Source organism: Impatiens glandulifera, chromosome 1 (genome assembly GCF_907164915.1).
Source record: "Impatiens glandulifera chromosome 1, dImpGla2.1, whole genome shotgun sequence".
NCBI lineage: Eukaryota > Viridiplantae > Streptophyta > Magnoliopsida > Ericales > Balsaminaceae > Impatiens > Impatiens glandulifera.
In genome coordinates this window covers 161,170,628-161,193,292 of record NC_061862.1, presented here as the reverse complement: position 1 = coordinate 161,193,292, position 22,665 = coordinate 161,170,628, and the positions used below count along the sequence as shown (strand labels likewise).

At 29.2% G+C, this 22,665-nt stretch overlaps 1 non-coding gene and 1 pseudogene across 1 annotated transcript; both read right to left on the bottom strand.

The window, feature by feature from the left end:
• Positions 1 to 19,887: 19,887 nt before the first annotated feature.
• Positions 19,888 to 19,990, bottom strand: LOC124923128. The gene has a single exon (XR_007098142.1). It is a non-coding gene; the product is annotated as a small nucleolar RNA R64/Z200 family (small nucleolar RNA).
• Positions 19,991 to 20,268: 278 nt separating this feature from the next.
• On the bottom strand, positions 20,269 to 20,358 carry LOC124923116 (annotated as a pseudogene).
• Positions 20,359 to 22,665: the final 2,307 nt, after the last annotated feature.

Genomic DNA, 22,665 nt, shown 5'->3' with positions numbered 1-22,665 from the left:
ATTTATTTATAAAATAATTAAAATTACATTTTGTAAAAAAATTACAAAATAGGAATATAGTGAGAGCAACGCTGGGTCAGCGACCCTCAATGACGCCCCAACTGACTATCAGCAACCCCCCAATGACGCTATAGTGAAAAAAAAAACTACGGATGGGTGAGAGATAAAATTAAAATTAATTAATAAAAAAAAAAGAACGTACGCACTCTTTTCAGTTTGATCAAATCATAGCCTTCTTCTATTGAAAAGAGCTCAAAAGTACGAGTTTTAGATTTCTCAATTAATGAGCAACCGCGAATGTCTTTTGAGCGGATGGAAGATGCAGGGCTACATACGAGTACTTCTCGGATGTCATCACATTTGACACAACATATTTGACAAACCTCTATGATATGTCATTTGCTCCTTTTGTCGGTGTTAAACATCATGGACAATCAATTTTGTTAGGATGTGGCTTACTATCTAGTGAGGATTCATAGTCATCTATCTGACTTTTTATAGCATGGTTGACATGTATGAACGAACGTGCTCCAAAGGGATAATCACTGACCAATGTCGATCAATGTTCATTGAAATTGAAAATGTATTTCTGAACACCCATCATCGATTTTGTTTTTGGCATATAATGAAGAAACTCCCCACCAAATTGTCTGCACATGCTCATTATAAAAGTATAAAAAAAGACATTCAAGAACATTGTCTACAACTCAATCACAATCCAATAGTGTGAAAGTAGTTGGCTGAAAATGATTGATGAGTTTCAGTTGCAAGACAATAATTGGTTGAACTCCTTTCACGTGGAATTTAGAAAATGAATTCCTGTGTTTGTTAAATGTTATTTTTGGTCATGCATGTCAACATCTTAAAGAAGTGAATCTATGAATGCTTTTTTTATTTTATTTTGTTCATTCTAAAACATCTATAAAACAATTTGTAGAGCAATATGACAAGGTCCTTAAGAGGAACATAGAGAATGAAAAAAAATAGATTTTCATTATTATAATTTGACTATTCCAATTGTGAGTGTGTATTCATTGGAAAAGCAATTTTAGAGTGTATATACAAACGACATTTTTAAGTTGTTCCAGAATGAGGTGAAATTGTTGATGTTCTGCGACACTGCCATACTTGAAGACGATGGGACAACAACTAAATTTGGAGTGGTGGAAACCATACAAGGTCATGATGGAGAAAATTGGAGAGATATTTTTATAAAGGTGAACTTCACACAGACGGAGGGTTCTTTAAACTATCAATGTAATCTGTTTGAGTTTAGAGGACTCCTGTGTAGACATATTTTGGCGATTTTGAGAAGAATAAAGGTGAATATGGTGCCGACTAATTATATTTAGAACCGCTGGCGCAATGATTTGAAAAAAGGTTATCAAAGTATCAATAACATTTATGATTCTGATATGGGTGACATTGAAAGAAATCGATATAATTATCTTACTCCAATGATGCAAGAGCTCCAACAGATTGCAGCTCAATCTGATCATAATACTTCTTTTTTGGCTGAAGTAGTGAAAGAAGTGAAAGAAAAGTTCATTGCATATTCGACAATATCCGCTTCTACACTAACAGTTTCTGTACATACACCTTCTACACCAACTCAGATAAGTAGTCAATAAATGAGATTGTTCTAAAATATTGGAGAGATTACTTACCAGTTCAGCCTTCTTTAAGTCTTCAAATGATATATGAAATAATTCCATTTCAGTTGTAATCATACCAACAAAATTATCGAGACGAGACCACAATGATGTGTAAACTGCAAATGAATATCATATTAAAAATTAGGGAATAATTGTTAGGGAGTTTTCATATAAAAAAATAACTTACAGATACATAATTAGAGAAGCAAATTTTCCGATTTCTCTTTTGAGTGATGATTTGGCTCAACGCATCAACTATTCCAGATTCCAAATATACATTAATTTTTAATGTGAGCATGTGATATCTGGTCAGTGTGACTCGGTCACTCTCGAATAACACTTCACTGCAAAGACAAATAAAGAAAACACATCCTAATAAGAGTTAAGAAAGCATTAAAATGACTATGAAGAGTTGTAAAGATGTTACCTTAAGTCGGATTCTGCAAAAATTATGTCGGCAGCATTGCGATCTGTATGTGAAATTCTGGAATACTTGAAGACATGGGATAATGTAAACGTAGTAAATGCCATGTAAGGAGACCAAATAGCCGACCCAGGTTTTTTTATTCCTCTTCAATCTCTGTAGGAGTAGGGCATCCTCATGAGCTTCCACTTTTACAACCGCTGGCTCATCCAAATGAGGTTTGATTAACTTCTTAATCTTCCTCTTCGGGAGTGGTACTACTTCAGTTTGATTAACTTCCTCCTCTACCTATTTGAGAGAAGTTTGAACTACAGCTTCTACAGGCTCATCCACATCAGGCTCTTCCACATGAAGCTCTTCCACATGAGGTTTGCTACTAAATAACTTCATGTGCTTGTACATGTTCTTCTTCCTCTTCCTCTTCGTGTGATACCTCTTCAGGTGATACCACTTTGGGTGATACCACTTCGAGTGCTACATGTTCGGGTGGTGTTTCAAATAAAAAATCTACGGTTTCATTATCTTGAGCAACATCAACAGCTTCAACAAGGGGTGTTTCAACTCGATCCTCTAATGGTTTTTTGAAATAATTTTGAATGGAATACTTGAGAAATTTATGAACATCCACATGATCATGATCATGATCATCATTCACATTATTATGAACATCCACATGATCATTATCATCCACCTGATTTGACATCCTATCTCGCACCTCATCTGGAAGTGGAAGGCGTCCAACATCCCTTCCATATCCGAATTATGTTCGATTCATTTCCATCTTAATCCTACTATGCAGATTATTGTCATTCTAACATGACAATATCGGAAATTGTCGTTCGTAAGACAGTTACAGTTTAAGGTCCACAACCATATCCATGTAGAACGACTGAAAAATAAACAATATATTAGAACATTTAAATTAAGATTTGAATAAACCACTGACAAAAATTACTTACAATGAGAAATGTTTGCGATCCAATGAAATGACGTGTTTCATTCTTCGTCCACTACTGACAGCCTTCAACTAAGCCTTTCATTACGAATTCGCACCAATTTAAGTGTTGGATATTATCGACATCAAATAATGATTTTAGGATTTTAAACCTGCACTATAGATTATGTGAGGTCCATAGAAAGATGCTGACAACATAGACTATAAAGTCTATCTTAAAATTATTGTCAACAACTTTGTTGTTTAGAATCATCTGTGGCATTGCAGTTGTTCTTGGACCGGAACTATTTTGTTGTATTCCCCATTGTCTCTTGCCTCAACAGTTGAAGTATACATACAGAGAAAACTAATTTCATTTAGACTCAAGCTAGTCTAGATATACAACAAGAATTTGAAACTTGAAGGTGATAAATGTAAGGAGATCTCTACTACCTCCTTCTCTTCTTCTTCCTCTATTTCTTCTTCTTTGTTTTTTTTCTTCTTAGCATAATGTTCTCTCTCTAGTTGTGATAGAATGAGCAGCATTTTTAGAGTTTGCTTGTTTAATTAAATGCCTAATTGGGCTTCCCCTCTAGCCCACGGAGAGAGGCACATTAATCTTCAAGTCATCACTTGGTATTCATGCCGACAAGCTAACAACATAGCTCGAGCTTGTCTTTTGGAACAATCTTCGTAAACATGTCTAACGGGTTCTTATCCGTCTGGATTTTCTTCAGCTTTATCTGTTAGTTTTCTATTACATCTCTTAACCAATGAAACCTCACATCAATATGCTTAGTTCTGGAATGATATGTAGTATTCTTGCTCAAATCTATGGCACTCTGACTATCACAAAAAACAATTGCATTTTCTTGTTGCATACCAAGCTCTAGGAGAAATCTAATCATCCACAATAACTCCTTACCAGCTTCAGTTGCTGTAATGTATTCTACTTCTGTTGTTGATAAAGGCACACATTTCTGCAATTTGGATTGCCATGACACAGCTCCCCTATAAAAGTAAACACATAACCTGAAGTTGATTTTCTATGAACAAGATCTCCAGCCATATCAGCATCTGTGTAACCTTCTAACACAATTTTATCATTTCCAAAACTAAAATACAAATTAGAAGTGCCTCTTAGATATCTAAGAATCCACTTCACTACTTCCCAATGTTGTTTTCCTAGATTAAAGAGGAACCTACTTACCACACCGAATGCATGCTATATCTGGCCTAGTGTAAACCATTATATACATCAAACTCCCTACAATTGAGGAGTATGAAACACTTGATATTTCATCATTTTCTTTCTCTATTGATGGATACATATTCTTGCTCAATTTAAAATGGCTAGGAAGTGAACAACTTACTTCCTTTGTTCCTTGCATGTTAAATCTTTCAAAAACCCTTTCAATGTACTTCTCATGTGACAACCAAATTCTCTTAGCCTTTCTATCACGAGTAATATGCATTCCCAATATCTTACGTGTTTGGCCCATATTCTTCATGTCAAATGTCTTGGACATCTCCTTCTTCAACATTGCTATTATCTGAGCATCATGTCCTACAATTAATATATCATCAACATAAAGTAAAAGGATTAGAAACTTTCTATTAGAAAATCTTTTGAAGTAAACACACGGATCTGCCTTGGTTCGCTGATACCCATGACTCATTATAAAGGAGTCAAATTTCTTGTACCACCATCTCGGAGCTTGTTTCAGACCGAATAGACTCATCTTTAATTTGCAAACAATGTTCATTTTCTTTCACTTCAAATTCCTCTTATTGTACCATGTAGATCTCTTCTTCCAAGTTACCATGAAGAAATACAATGTTTACATCAAGTTGTTCAAGCTCAAGGTCTAAGTTTACTAATAGACCTAACACTATATGAATGGAAGTCATCTTTACCACTTGTGAGAAAATCTCCTCAAAGTCGATGCCCTACTTCTGTCCAAAACCCTTTACAACAATTCAAGCTTTGTACTTCATAATTTCTTCGTTTTCATCTCTCTTTAGCTTGAACACCCATTTGTTTTTCAATGTCTTTTAGCCCTTAGGAAGTTCCACCAGCTCATATGTGTCCATTTCTTGCAATGACTTCATCTCATCTTTCATTGCATTCTGTCACTTAACTTTGTCTTTATGAACTTGTGCCTCCTGAAAACATTTTGGCTCTCCTTCTCCTGTCAATAGAATATACTCTGAAGAAGGGTACCATTTAGAAGTTTGATGCTCTCTTACAGACCTTCTTAATGGGGGATCTTCTAACTCCTCTTGATGATATTGCCCCCTGCTCAGGAACATCATAAACAGTCTCATCATCATCATTACTATTCATGTTAGAGGTTTCCTCAATGGCTTTTTCATTATATTCATCTTCATCTGTTACTATTGACTGTACATGTGAAGGAATTGGTATGAGTTCTATGACTCATCAACTCTCTCTGACTTCTCGTTGATTTCTAAATTTATCCATTATGACCGTCAAAGAATACAACATCTCTACATCTAACAATTCTTTTCTTTTCTAGGTCCCATAATCTGTACCCAAATTCCTCATTTCCATATCCAAGGAAAATACATGAAATTGTTTTATCATCCAACTTGAATCTTTGCTCCTTTGAAATATGCACATTTGTTTTGTATCCAAACACCCTTAGATTCGAGTATGAAATATTCTTCTTAGACCATACTCTTTCTGGTATTTCAAACTTCAAAGGAATAGAGGGTGACCTATTTATGAGATAACAAGATGTACGAACTGCTTCTGCCAAAAACTATTTTGGCAACTTTGTCATCTTTAGCATGCATCTCACATTTTCTACAATGGTGTGATTCATTTTCTCAGCCACACCATTGTGTTGTGGAGTTTCAGGCACTGTTTTCTCATGTCGAATTCCATATTTTACACAATATGCTTTAAACTCTTTGAAGGTATACTCTCCCCCATTATCAGAGCAAAGACATTTCAACTTATTGTCTATCTCTCTTTCTACCATGACATGAAACTCTTAAAAGTAATTAAATACCTGGTATTTCGTTCTCATGAAATAAACTCACAACTTTCTAGATGAATTATCAATAAATGTTAGAACGTATCGATTGTCACCCAATGACTCCTCCTCAAAAGTACCACACATCAGAATAAACTAAGTCCAACACATTATGTTTCTTTTCTGATGTTTGACTAAAAGAGACTCTGCGTTGCTTACCAAATAGGCAGTAATCGCATAGATCCAGAACCTCATCTTTGGTTGAGGGGATGTGAAGATTGCTCACCAAAATTCGCAACCCTTTCTCACTCATGTGGCCGAAATGTTGATGCCACAAATTTAGAGAGTTTTCAGTTTGTATTGCATTCAACTCAATCTTGAGTATCTTCACATGGATTCAGTATAGGGAGTTCCATGACTTCCCTTTTGCTATAATCATTGATTCCTTGTTGAACTTCCATTCTCCATTACCAAGGTAATGCTTGAATCCATCTTTGTCCAATGCATCACCTAATATCAAGTTTAGATGCAAATAGGGAATATGTCACACATCTTTTAGTGTTAACTAATGTCCCAGCTCTGTCTGTAAACAAATATCACCAATACTCACAATGCTCGAGTGACTAGTATTACCCATCTTCATTGTACCAAGATCTCCAGCCTTGTAAGTAGTGAAGAACTCTCTATTTGGTGTAGCATGATAGCAAGCACCTGTATCAATTATTCACTCAATTCCTTGATGACTTTCTACATGTAGATATTGTTCTTTTTCACAAGAAAGAATCACTACATCATCTGCAGTTACTGTGGTTGGGGTATTTTGATTTCATCATCTTTCTTCTGATTTTTTTCTTCATTCTGTAGTCTTTTCCAGTCTCTACATTTTTTTTATTCATGTGACCTTCTTTACCACAATGATAACCCTGTCTTCCCTTAGGTTTTGATCTACCTCTAGACTTGTTATGGCCTCTTGATTGTTGTCGGTATTCAGTTCTTCCTTTGTTCTCTGTGACTAGGGATTGTGCACTATTTATATTAGTTGACTTCTTTCTTGTCTCCTCATTGAACAAGCTGCTAGTAACTATGCTCATAGTCAGAACACCATTCAGAGTTGCATTACTGACTGTCACAACTAATGTCTCCCAACTATCGGGCAATGATCCCAAGAGCAATAAGGCTTGTAGCTCATCTTCTAAGGTCATCTCCATCACTGAAAATTTATTAATTAATCTCGGAGTATCAGATTTACTAACTTTAGAATTAGAAATGCTTTGTTACTTGTTGTTTTCTACTAATACAATGACTCCAGCTTCTTCCACAACTCATGTGCACTCTTCTCACTTGCTACATGGTGGTACACGCTATCATCATGCCACTGTCTAATTGTGCCGACTGCTTTCCGGTTCAATTTTGTCCAATTACCGTTAGACATATCTTTTGGCTTCGCACTATTTCAAATTCATTATATATATATTTAATTTATTATTTATATAATCTAAATTATTTATGTTTGGATATATATTTTAAATTATTATTTTTATAAATTTGATTATTTATATTTTGATATATAATTTAAATTTGATTATTTAAATTTTGATATATAATTTAAATTTGATTATTTATATTGAATGTGTTGTCTTTTATTAAAATAGTTTTGACAACTTTTCATTGTGATATAATTTCACAACAAAATTTTATCAATTTTTAATGTGTTGTCTTCCTAACTTAAGGGGTTGTAAGAAATTATGTCTTACGTTAATGAGCCATTAAATATGGTGCTTGGTTAGTAGGAAGTTTAGTAAACCATTAAATGTGGTGGTTGGGTGCTATGTAATGCATTGGAAATACTAAACCCGTGACATAAGGATAGTAACAAGAAAGCAATCAAACAAACAAAGATGTTATTCTCTATACCTTTTAGTTGTTTTGGTGTTTTTAAATTTATTTAATACTTATTACTAATAATGATTATTATTGTATTTTTGTAGATAGAAAATTCAAACAAAGAAGGCAAGTACTCTAATTATGGTGATTATAATCTTTTCCAAACACAATATACTGATGTTGGTTCTAGTCAAACTAATGAAAAAGAATTGATTTCTCGTCAAGTTTTCATGTGTCACGACAAATTCAGATGGAAGAAATTATTAATAATGGAGTGACAAGATCTAATGCACTTTACGGTTTAAGTGAAGCTAATGGATTTAATTCAAACCCGGAGATGGAAAGTGATGAAAGTGATAGTGATTACAATGTAGAGGACTCGGATTCAACAAGTAATAGTGACGATGAAGAAGATAATATTCAGACTAATAACCCAACAAATATGGATGGACATATTTCAAATGTACCATGATTTACAATAGAGGAGATCCTCAACAACGTTGCCATGAATAATTCAGGTCATTTTCCTAATTTTAATCCGCTTAACAATGATCTTTTTGAAGGTCAATGTTTTGTAGATAAACAAACTACAATAAATGAAATAAAATCAAGCCACATAAGAGAATCGAGAAATTATCATGTTTTAAAGAGCACTACAGTGCTTTATGAGGCAAAATGTACTATAGTTACATGTCCGTGGAAAATTCGAGCTATAAAAAGTATGCGATGTGGATACTTTCAAATTATTAAACTTCCTGCTCAACATAACTTTCTTTTGAGAACAATCCAAAGAGACCACAAGAAACTTAGTTCAAAATTGATTGGAAGTGTTATAAAACACAAGTAAGAATATTTTTGGTATTTCATATTGTTGATCTTTTACATATTTCTGAGTTGTTAATTATTATTTAAAATTTACATATTTAGATAATGAAGGGTTCATACTTGAAAGTGAATAACATAATGAATCAAATACTGGCAATGTATAGATATCATGTTAGCTATAAGAATGCTTGGTTGGCAAAACAAAAGACAATATTGGAGGTGTATGGCGATTGGACGACCTCTTATTTTAAACTTCCTAAATTTTTAAGTGCTTTGATGCACTTTAATCCAAGCACGAGTTCTTTGAGTGAAGTTGTGGTCGATGTTAAAAAACACCACACGTCGGTGTTTAAGCGTGTATGGTGGGTATTCAAACCGATAGCTGATGGGTGGCAACATGCTCGGCCAATTATCAGTATTGATGGTACATTCTTGAAAGGAAGGTATAACGGGAAATTATTAATTTCAATGGGATCTGATTCTAATAACCATCAATATCCACTTGCTTATGCTATAGTCAATGAAGAAACAACTGCTAATTGGTCATGGTTTCTATGTCGCTTTCGTAGATTTATATGTCGAAGTAGAACGGGAGTGTGCATAATTTCAGACCGTCGTGCTGGAATCATTGAAGCAATGAAGAAAGAACAAAATGGCTTCATTAAAGACATAAGTATACATTTCTTTTGTCTCTACCATGTCCGTAGTAATTTTAGTTCGGTGGCCGGAAATAATAGTCAAGTGAGAAAATTCGAAGATGCGATGAGACAAATCAAAGAGAGCTTAATCCCGATGCTGAAAATTGGTTACGAAATATTCCATTAGAGATATGGACTATGTCTCACGATGGAGGATATCGTTACGGTCAAGCAACAATAAATATGGTCAAAAGTTTCAATGATATCTTAAGGTCTGCTTGTTTTCTTCCGATCACGTCAATGGTTGAATATATATATTATCGCTCTGTAAAACTTGTTGTAGAAAGACGTACTCAAACTTTGAATTATCTTTAAAATGGACATACTTATTGCAATGTGTCAAGAAAATTATTTGAAAATATCGAAAGCAAGGCATCAACACACGATTATTCCATACAGGGGCGGAGCCACACATGGGCTAGGGTGGGCTCCAACCCCACCTAAAATAAATCTTAAAACAAAAATTTTATAGTGAAGTTGAGGTCAGGTGATCAAACCTTGGCCTCACTTTTAATTTTAAAATATTAATTTTATCTAAAAATTAATTCATAATTATTTTATTTTATACCAACAATATTTTCTAATATACATAAAATTTAATTAATATATAAATAAGATTTATTTATATAAATAACTTTAATTTATTATATTTTAAAATATAATTTTTATCTATAAATTAATTCATAATTATTTTATTTTATAATAACAATATTTTCTAATATACAAATATTTATAATAATCCATAAATTTTAATTAATATATAAATAAGATTTATTTATATAAATAAAGTATAAAAAATTATATATAAAATAATGTAAATCATATAATAATATTATTTATTTTAAAATTATATTTATATAATAATTATACATTATTTTTTATTAATTTTAATATAATTAATAATACAAATTATTTATAAGGGTAAAATATAAAAATTAAAATAATAATAGCGTTTTATATTTTTTAATTTTAAACTATTTCAAAAATTTATAAGAAAATATAAATTAATATTAATAAACAAGTTAAAATAGTTACATTGGTTTGATTCGGTATTTAAATAAAAAATTTGATATCCCTGCTCAAAAACCTAATAAATCTCCTAGAATTGATGTTGATGTAAGTTCTCTTAAACTTGATCTAACATTACGCATTCTTATATGGAAATATCCTTTTAATAAAATGGATGAAATTAAACGAGCTTATATAAGATGGGGTCATATCAACCTATTAAGGATGAATACCCGCCGACCAAATTTGGAAATCAAAATCGATGATTCCAAAGTCATTAGTTTAAGAAATTTACTTGGTTAGAATACTCTCCTTTGAAAGATGCTATTTTTTGTTTCCATGTTTCTTGTTTGAACATAAGCAACCCCAAAAACCTACATTTACAATAGATGAATTCAAATATTGAAAGCGAGTTAATGATGGGGATAGATGCTCTTTTATTATGCATATAGGATGTAATATTTCACCACATAATAGGGCAGTTGACTATTTGATAATCTAATGAATATCCTTGTCATATTGACAAAGTACTGAATGCATAGTATTCAGATGAAAAACAAAATAACAAATTACAGCTTACAACAACTATTGAAAGCACTCGGTGGCTCACTTTGCAAGCGTGCGCATTGAGAGGGCATGACGAGTCTCCATCTTTGAATAATCGTGAAAATTTTATTGAAAAAAAAGCGGAGTATAGAAAGTTGGAGTCAGCCCCATGTAATTTTTTATCCTGGCTCCGCCCTTGATTCCATACAATGAGCAAAGTGGAATCTTTGAGGTGACTACTACACATTACAGACGAATAATAGTTTTTGGAAAGGTGGCAACAAATATATCGTTGACCTATGTAAAAGGTTTTTGTTCTTGTGAAAAATGGTACCGATATCACTCTCTATGTTCACATATAGTTGTTGGTTGTATTGTGTGCAATCTCGATTGGGTTAAATACATCGATATATAACACATACCTAATGAATCATATTAGACGTTCCCAATAGCAAATGATTGAGAAAAATATAATAATCTTGTTCCCAATGAAAATTTGAGAAAGAAGAAAAACCAACGAGGTCAAAGCCAGTATATTCGAAACAAAATGGATAACCCACAAAAAACTATCATTTGTGGGAGTTGTGGCTAAGAAAGTCATACGAGATGTAGTCAACGATGTCCTGAGCAAAATGGTCAATAATTTAAATAAATGATGAGTGTAATAGTTTTAAGAATATTTAATTATATTATTATGGTTAAATTATTTTAAATTTATTAATATTTATCAATTATTTTTTAAAATGCTAAAAGAAATATTTATTAAATTATATAAATAATAATTAAAATGTAAATATATATATATATATTAAAATATAAATAATTAAATTTATAAAAAATAATAATTTAAATTATATATCAAAATATAAAAATAGTTTAAAATATATATCAAAATATAAATAATTTAGTTTATATAAATTATTATTATATATATATATATAATGAATTTGAAAGTAAAAAAAAACTAGTTTAAATATTAAATTAAGTTAATTTGGGAATGAATGAAAAAACTAGGTTAATTAAAAAAATTGAAACATCAAGGTCTTCGTAGCTATTCTTATATAAACAATTATTTATTTATTCATATCATTTTTATATATTTATCTTTCTTATTTTATTTATTTTACTTCATTTTTAATATATTTTTTTATGTTATTTATTTAATTAAAAATACAAAATATTATTTTTTTTTATTATAATTGTGTATCCTAATTTAATAAAATATAAATATTTTATATTTTATTATATTAATTATATATATATATATATTAAAATATTTATAAAAATAATAATTGAATTATTCATTTTTTTATAAATAAAATTATAAATAAGATAAAATCTTTAATATATTATATATTAGTAATTAGTCAAATTAAATATAATATTTTACTTAATAATATATACGATAACATAAGTAAACATTATAACTAATTATTAATATATAATATTTTAAGGTTAATTATAATATTTTATTTATAAAAATAAATAAATCATTTAACTAATATTTTTTATAAATAATTAAAATATATATATATAATTAATATAATAAAATATTAAATATTTATATTTTATTAAATTAAGACATATTTTAATATTTTATATATTTTAAACAATTATAATATAAAAATAATAATATTTTTAATATTCTATGGACTCAAATGATCTTTCACCTAAATCCTAATCAATACTTTATATTATAAATCCAATGTGTGGTGGTCAGTGTCTTTCATTTTTAATGTTTAACTTATGTCATCACTCCATTAAAAGCTCTCCTGAAGATTTACTCGTGACATTTCAATCATTTAATTTACTGATTTTCTTAAATTATATAAACTAATTTAAAATAATGTTTGATTCTTAAATTCTATAAACCTGTTTAAAATAATGTTTAAAAATTTAATTCTATGCACAATCATACAATAGTTTTTGTAAAAATAAATTGTTTACAAGCAACAAAAGCGCTCAATTCCTCACGGTAGATTTGACTCCCTTTCATTCTTACCTTCAATTTTAATTTTCTTCTTTTAGCAAATAAATAAAGTATGTTGATCATAAAACAATAACATTTAGGTGTATCCATCAAATTATAATTAGGGTTGTAATTCCAATTTTTGAAGTTGAGTAGGTAATTTAGAATTAAGAATTTAAATTTTATTAGAATTTTTTATCGAATTCAAACCAATTTAATTTTACAATTTTTAATTCCATTTTTTAGTTCGATTTGTAATTTTATTATTTATTTTATATTTATCAAACAGAATTTTTTGTTATTTTATCATTTACACAATGATTAAACGTTGTTGAACCGATATTTTATTTTAAATTTTATAAAGTTAAAATGTTCGACCGATATATTTTTTATTCTAGTAAGATAACATGTCGAATTGACATTTTATTTTTTTAATTTTAGAAAGTTAACATTTCGAACTGATATTTTATTTTGTAATGATAATCGAGTCAGTCATGGACAAAATTCTTAATTTTGAGATATCTCTAATAAGTTGTATAAAACAAATATGTTAATAATATAAAATTTAGGCATAGACACAATATAATAAAAAAAAATATCATAATTATTTATATTTGGGGTCCATTAGATTTGTTATGTGACATATGGATATACGATCTTAATTAGGTTTTAATACCCATAATATTTATCATTATTTTTCTTTATCTTTTTGAGTTGTCGTTTTTTTGTCCCTAGTGATTTTTTTTTTTTTTTGGGTTTTGTTGTTGTGTGTTTTTCGTCTTTAGTTTATACGTAAATCTTGTATTATTTATTGTGTTTACTTTGTTGATTAATAATTAAATAAATTGTCTTATTTTATTTTAAATATGAACTATTTTATGAAGCAGAATGAAGAATGATGAATTTGAGATTTTTGCTAAATGCTACTGGTGCAAGTTCTCGTAAACCCTCTTTCTTCTTCTTGTGTTTTTTTTTGTTCTTTGGTGCTGAAATCTCGAAGTGCGTTAGTATTTAGATAGTCATTATATTTGTTGATTCCTATTTTGTTTTCTGTTATAACTACTCATTTTTCTTGCCAATTTATATCAGTTGAAATATATTTTATATCTAATTAAGGATCTTTTTCTAAAACCCTGTTAACTAGCTAAATTTTGATATTAACATGTTTCGAGATTAAATCAAAGTACAGATACACTTGAATCAAACCTAAAATTATCAAAGCTCCCCTGGAGGGACTGACCATAGGCCACCTAGCACCTAAAAGTCTAATTTATTTCTCTTATAATTAGTGGTATTATTTTATAATCTTCGTCAGAGTACGATTTTAGAAGTAAAATGTGGATAAAAGACGATGTTTACATTTACTAGATTATGTTAGAGATGTTAACTAGAATGAAGATTGATTTGGCTTGCCCCAAAACATGATGAGCATGACTCATATTGTATGGGAGTTGTAATTGATCAAGGAAGTCATGTTCAAGTAAAAAATAGTAAAAGTGTTACAAAAATGTGTTGAATGTGATGAATATTAGGGGAAAATCATGTTATTAGTTTTTCCTTCGATTATAGGTTATTTGGAAATTGTAAGTTAGGATAGATAGATCTTGCTTATAATTATAGGTTATTTGGTTATATTTACATTATTAATTATTAATATTACAAAGAGAGAAGGTGGAAATGAAAGAGGGAATGGAAGGAGATGTATATATGGTGTTAAAATTTTAAAATTGAGTTTTTTTTGGTCAAACAAAAGTTATTTGAAAAAAAAACTACATAAAACTCAAACTAACTCATTTATTAAACGAAAATAACTCACTCATTAAATGAGTTCTTTGTCTTTTGAATTAAAAAATTCAAATGAAAAAGTCATAATATCCAAACCAAGGGATTCTTTAATCCCATTGGCCGAAATTGACATGTTACTTAATTTAATGACAAGATTGTTCAATTTAAACATTTTAGTATGTTAAAACAGAGAATTATTCCCCAAAACTTGTTGGTAGTTGTATATAGCTTTGGACCAGTGTCGGCCCCGAGTTTTGTTATTTTTTTTTGTTGCCCTAGATTTAGTAATAAAAATTGTTAAAAGAAATTATTGTTTTGGTGGGATTTGAACTTCTAACTTAAGCAAAATTTTAAGTTTGTATCTTGAACCACTTTGCTACAATAATGTATTCTTAAAGATCATATATTTATCTATATATCTTATATATTTATCTATATATAAATTATATATTTTATTAAATGGGCTGCCCTAGCCCGAGGGCTTGCCGAGCTTACCCCGGGCCGGCCCTGCCTTGAACTCTAAGGTTTCCATAAATATGGCCACTTTCACACCTTAAGTAAACACCAACTATTGTTAAGTTATGTCTCAAACTTTTGTTAAGAGTTTCGGTTAGCCTATTTTGTAAGCCAAGAACGCTGATTCATGTAAGGCTTCTTGAGTCCACCTTATTTGATTTGATTTTGTTTTTTTCTTTAATAAAGTTATTGTCTTTACCTTTTCTTTCGTATCATGTTTGCATGATCTTGGTCAGTTTTAAGTTAAGTTTTTGTATTTTAATTATGGAAATATGTAACATATGTGCCATGTAAATAAATATAAAACAAAACAAAAAAACAGAAGACTTAAAAAAAACATGAACATCAATTGGAAACCGAGAATGGGCTAAGAATGATCTATTTTGGTCATTTTTTTATCAAACATTCCTAGCCCAGTTTTGATCGGAAAAGTTTTAGGGCTCAATACTGTTAATAAGGTTTTTGAACGAAATATTTTGGATTAATGATGGGGAACATCTTTTGACCGAAGATGATTGAAAAATGGACAAACTGGATGAATTTCAGTTATTTCAATCGTAAATGAATTAAAATTGATTTATTTATTGCACTCGTATTCATTATTCTGTAAATATATTACTTTCAGTCCAAGGGCTGGTTTGAGGGAAAAAGAATTTGGATTTTAGAGTTTTATTCTATAAACTCTGATAAAAAATAGGAAAATATTGGTTTTTAAAATTAGAAGACTAATTTGACTTTTGATATTAGAGGATATGGTGTAACTGAGAGAATGATGATTTATAAAGATATGATAAAATTAGAGGGCAATTTTGATATTTATATGATAAAATTATTTGATTTGATAGTTTATAAGATGGTTGGGTTTGGGATAAAAACTGGATTTTATCCAAAAAACTTTTTCATCAAACGAGACCTAAATGTAGATAACTACTATTAGTCTCCCGTACACCATATCCTTCAAAGTCAAAGGGCAAATTAGTCTTCAAATTTTAAAACCAATTTTTTCTTTATTTTTATCAAACAAGGGTTTTAGGATAAAACAAAGGTAAAATCCAAAATAACTCTTTTCTCAAACAAACTCTTAATGTAAACGCACTTTCAAGTCTTACAAAAAAAAAAAAAAAAAAAATAGGAATAACTAGAAATTATTTGGCTAGCCCATTTCCTTTCTAACTCGATTCAACAATTTCAGACTCAGTCGCTCTTGTGCCTTACCACACTATAGGCGGACTCGCAGTATTGTTTGGGGTGGTGCTTCAGGATTCCAATGTACTGCGCCAAGGAAATCCCCTCTTCACGTCAAGAAGGGTAAAATGAACTTGATTTAAATTCGGTGAAGTGTATGGTTTTCTTGAATGATTCTGTTTATTTATGTGCTATTGATATTTATATGAATTTACATGTGAGTTTGGGGTCGATCGTGGCCACCATTAAACTATATTAGCAGGGTTTAGGTCGTAAAAGGGAAGTATGTACTTTGATGTAGCGATTATTCTTCAATGGTTACTAATGAATCTTCAAAGCCTCCAGCACTTGTAGTGACGTTTCCAGCGCTTTTTTGCTGCTGTCTCCGCGATCGACCGAGGAAGCTAGATCTCGTGCCTGGTTAGTTTTTGCCGACACATCAGACCGAGGGAACAGATTAATGGTTCTCTGATGGTTTCCACCCGACCGAAGAAAGTTTTTTTCCCCTTTACCGACCCATACGACTGAATGAATATACATGCTGATGTTGTTTTCTACCTGATCGACCGAAAGAAACCTCTTAGGTTCTTTACTTTCCACACGATAGTTGATCCCCTTTCTGCTGGCTACGTTTACCATCCCTTACGACCGAAGGAAGGCTGTCTTGTTGTTGATTTCTACACTCAATAACCGCATCCAACCAAGAGTTGAAGGCACCTATGGGCTAGCTTTCTACACCCGATTGAGAACTAAAGGCAATGGTAGTTAAAATCTGAAAAGGAGAAGTATAAGCTGAAATTGTATTATTGAAAGTTGTTTTCAAACAATTACATATCTCCTTTATATAAGAGTTCAATACTAACTAATTAACGAAACTTACTAACTAATTAACGGTTTAATAAACCGTTAGTTATTATTTTAACCGTTGTTAGCTGTTTACCTATTACAGCATGCGATTGAGGGGAGAAATCTACTAATTGTTGTCAACCGAGGAAAAACACCCGATGATACATCAGACTGTGGTGGCGACTGAGGAATTTGAAGTTGTTATTATTGTACCCGACCGAGAGGAGGAACTTTTGCTTGCTGTCGACCGAGAGAATTAGCCCGATGTGCGTTGTTGTTGCATCCAACTGATGTTTGCTACGGTTGTTTGTTATCCGACTATGGGAGGAAGACTACGACCAAGGAATGCTTCTGCCTGACCGAGAACAAGCCAGAGACCGACGCTTTGCACACGATAGGAGGCTATTGCACGTTGTTAACCGAACAATCGCACCATGTTGTTGCTGCTTGACTTGTCTACCTTTTCCCTTTTATTTTATGAAGTTTTAGATTTTATTTATTTATGTTTAAGATTTTTGTTGATTTTTTAAATGTTGTAATTTTGTGATTAGTTTTATCCTTAGTTAGAAAATCGTAAAAAAATCTAAAGCGTAAATAATTTAAAATGGTAAGATTAAATAGTAGAGACCCTTTGAGAATCTCTTAAACGATATTTATACCTCTAGCTTTTTACTCATTTTATAAAAATATGTAGCGACTCTCATGAGTTTTAATTGAAACAAAATTTGAAAAAAATCTAAAAAATAACCTATGACGACTTCACATTCAATATCATAATCTCTCCCAGACTTTTGGGATGGTAAGCTACATAATTGTTTATAAAACCTCATTTTTTACATTAATTTCGATTATCATTAAAACTAATTCTCCTCACTTCTTTCTAAATATCTTAAATCGACGTAATATCAAAGTTTCATCTTTACGTAAAAATAGCACACACTTTAAATTATATTGTCATAAAATTTTAGTTTTTTACTTATTATTATTAAATTTATTATTATTATTTAATAATTATGATCATATATATATATATATAATTGATATAATTAATTATTAATAAATTTATATATTTATAAAAAAAATATTAATTATAATTTAAATTTAATAAATATTATTTAGAAATTATATAAACTATCTCATTAACATTTATAATATATATTATGATTAATGATAAAAAAAAATATGAATTTTATATTTCTTTTAATCTCTAATTTCTTTTTAACATTTATAATATATATTATGATTAATGATAGATTCTCTAATCTCTTTGCTTATTAATTTTTTTCTTTACATAGTAAATTTTAATTTTAGCCTATTATTAATATTTTATTTTTTTAAACCTTAAATAGAAAGAAAAATCATTATTAGTGTATATTCTCCTTTTCATTTCTATTGGTTCATTACGTGAAAAAAAAAACTCAAAAAATACAAATATATTCTTATAATAATATATATTAAATAATTATAATAAATATAATAAAATATATAAATAAATATTAATTTAATTTAAATTTAATATTTTTTTATAAATATAATAATTAATAAATTATTAACTAAAATTTTAATTTAAAAAATATATATATAAAAATTCAATATCAATCTTTTTAAAATTATATCTATATTGCCTCTCTATATTTTCTTAAAATTATATTACCATACTATATTAACGATTTTTAAAGCGATATACTAACTATTTTTAAACCGGTCCATATTTTCAACATGGAGAATATATATCATCGAAAAGATCTATCTTTGACAAGAGTTCATCCTTATAGTTATCAACTATTTCACCACCAAGTAAGTTGAAGATTAATTTTACAAAGTCTTGAAGTTATCACAAGTTGCTAAGTTATACGCAACAACATCATCACACGATATAGAGTTCAATGATGCAAACATATAAAGACACTATTCAACTTTATGTTAAATATTTCGCTAAACTGAGGAACGATATTTAATCAAATATTCCGTTAAACAAAAAAGCAATATTAATTGCATGTCTCAAATCGAACATTTTGCTAAGAAGATGAGCAATTCACCCAAATCTAGTATTTGTTAAAAACATGTCAAGATCAATGTCATTTCAAGTCAAAAATCTCGAACGAGGAGTTTGACAAAACCCATTACCCTAACATTTAACCAAAAAAAGTCATAATATCAAAACTATATGATTCTTTAATCCAATTAGCCAAAATTGACATGTCATTTTGATATGTTAAAAAAGAGAATTATTCACCAAAACTTGTATCTAGGTTTTGGGTCTAATTTCCTAAGATATTCCTATATAACCAACCCAAGGAAACACTAAGACCCAAGACCCATCTATAAGGAGAATAATTGCCCTCTTAAACAAGTCAAAATGTTTAAAATGAACAATTTTCAACTCACATCTCATTAAATTAAATGAATTGGCATTTCATTAAATTAAATGACATCAATTTAGGACAATGGACTTAATTCAACTCAAATGAATTAAGGTTTTTGAGCTTTTACTCCTTGCCCACAGCTAGAAAAAAATAGATATTTTAAAATTTTTATTAGAATTACTGCCTTCACAAAATTCAAAAGTGGAACTGCAGATTAAAAAAATTGTTACTTAGATTGAAATCTCTTGTGCTCAGTAAACATGAATTTTCCTTCTCATAGATTTTATTTTTCAAAAATCTCTGAAGTCTGACATGTGAATTTAATCCGTGATTCATCACAGCGCAGCAGAAGAGTAATTCAAATAATAATAATTATATATAGGTCAAATCAAAACAATGAAGGAGATCAGAAGATTGGTATAAAATTGTCTGTCACGGTTAAATCAGAACCACAGCCAAAGAGAATAATCATCATATCTCAAAAACAACTCAGTAGTTAGGGTTTGTGAAAATTGACATAAACCAAAATGAATAAAGATCAGAGTATGGTATAAAATTGTCGGTCACGGTTAATCAGAAACACGGACCAAAAGAATACTCATCATATCTGAAGTCTAAATAAACGAATCATCAGAGACTTAAATATATAAAAAAAAATGAATCATGGAAATATTCCATCATATTGTTGCAGTTTTGTTTCATCATCACTTGATTCGAATTCGACCATGTACAAAATACAAGAAGAATATTCAAACACAAAAAATAAGACAAGCGGAAGAGAAACTAACCTGAGCAAATACGTTTGACGGCTTTCTGTGTTTAAGAAAAATTAGAAATGGGGTTGTTTAAATACAACAACGTCAAACCCTAATTTTCCTTGGGCCTATGGGCTTTTACTTTCTATGGACTCAAATGATCTTTGATTCGATCTAAATTTTAGAACATAAATTCAATTTATTTTCATATACGGAAAGTTTCGTTTTTATTTGAGTTTATCACAAAAATCAATTATCACATCATTCTCTCATCTATCAAATCAATTTATTTATTAATTAAAACAATAAAATATTATATATTTTAAATTATTATTATTTATTTTATTTATATATAAATACACTTTAACTCTTTTATAAAAAAACATGATCATTTTTTTAAAATCATCATCCATAACTATTATTTTCTCTCAAATTATTTAACAACACAACACAAAGCCCAATAAAAAAAATCACAAAATAATATAAACAACATTATATTATTTAATTGATTCTTCAACTTGTAAATTTTCCAAAGATAACCATTAATTTTAAGATTTCTATTTATTTTAATTTGTATAGAATAGTCTAGAATAATGTTTGAAATTTTAATTTAATTTTAATTTTCTTTTTTAGCAAATAAATAAAATATATTGATCATATATCATTAACATCATTTAGGTGTAACCATCCCATTATAATTATAATTATAATTATAATTATAATTATAATTATAATTATAATTGAGTGTAATTCCAAATTTTAAATTTAATAGATCATTTAAAATTAAGAATTTAAATTTTATTAGAATTCCAATTCAATTCAAACTAATGTAATTTTATAATTTTTAATTTTTTTTTTTGTTTGGAATTATAATATTTATTTTATATTTTTTAAATAAAATATCTAATTATTTTATCATTTAAATTTTTATTTTTTAGTTTTTAGTCTGGGGTGTTCACGTAAATTTTGTATTATTTATCATGTTTAATTAATATTACATCTATTATTTATCTTGATTAATCTTGTATCTATATTTTTTTAACGGTAACTAAATTAATAATAATTAAATAAATTGATTTTTTATTTCAACTATGAACAATTTTATGAAGCATGGTGGCAAAATTTGAAATTTTTGTAAATGCTACTCAAGATAACTTCTCGTCAATCATTTTCTTAGGCCTTGTTCGGTTATAGGGTTTTCTAAAAATTAAGAGAGAAAAAAAAATGGATGATGGACGATGATTTTGAGGAGAAAATGATTAATTTTGGTAAAAAAATTTAAAGGTATTATATATATAAATAAAATATAAAATAATAATTTAAATTAGAGGGTATTTTAGTATTTTAGTTAATGAATTGAGTAATGTGATTGTTGAGAAGTGATTCATTAGAAAAGTGATTTGGTAAAGATTAAATTAAAAACTTGGAGAGAACATGGCCTTAACCATGATGACTAGCTAAGTTTTGATATTAGAGATTAATTTAAAGTACGAATACACCTTAATCAAACCTAAAATTATGAAAGCTCTTGGGGAGGGCCAGCCCTAGGCCACTTAACTGGCCTGGTCCTAGGGCCAACCTTTAGTCTAATATGCAACACAAGTAGGTTAGTCGATATCAGAACAAATATTTTTTTTGTCTAATTTATTCCCTTATAATTAATGGTATTATTTTATAATATTCATCAGAATACAGTCCTCCTGAAGGTAAAATGTTAATAAAAGGCCATGTTTATATTTATATGTTGCTAAAGATGTTAATAAAAAAAAAGATGGTCTCAACATCATGTGTAACTTTGCTAGTGAAACCTTGACAGAAAACGTTGTTAAGATGGTTACGAATCTAACAATTTAAAAAAAGTGACGTTACTATTGGTGAGAGGAACAGTTGTTTAATAATTGTGGTGAATACTGATATGGCTTGCTCGGAAGAACTTCCGAAAACCAGGATGAGCATTTGTGAGGGAGCTGCAATTGATCAAGGAAGCCATATTCAAGTAAAAAAAATAAAAGTTGTACAAAAATTTGTTGAATGTGATGATTATTATAAAAATTCAGGTTAATAGTTTTCCTTTAGATTTTCTGTCCATAAATGAATATAAAGCAATGTTTAATCGACCAACATGAGTTTTCAATTTAAATTTAATTCATTTATGTAAAATCAAAAATTAAAATCATTTATAAACTCATAAAATTTCAAAACCGTAAATTTAAAATTGTAAAAGTTTAATTAATTTAAAAATTATTTAAAATTAAAATCGTTTAACT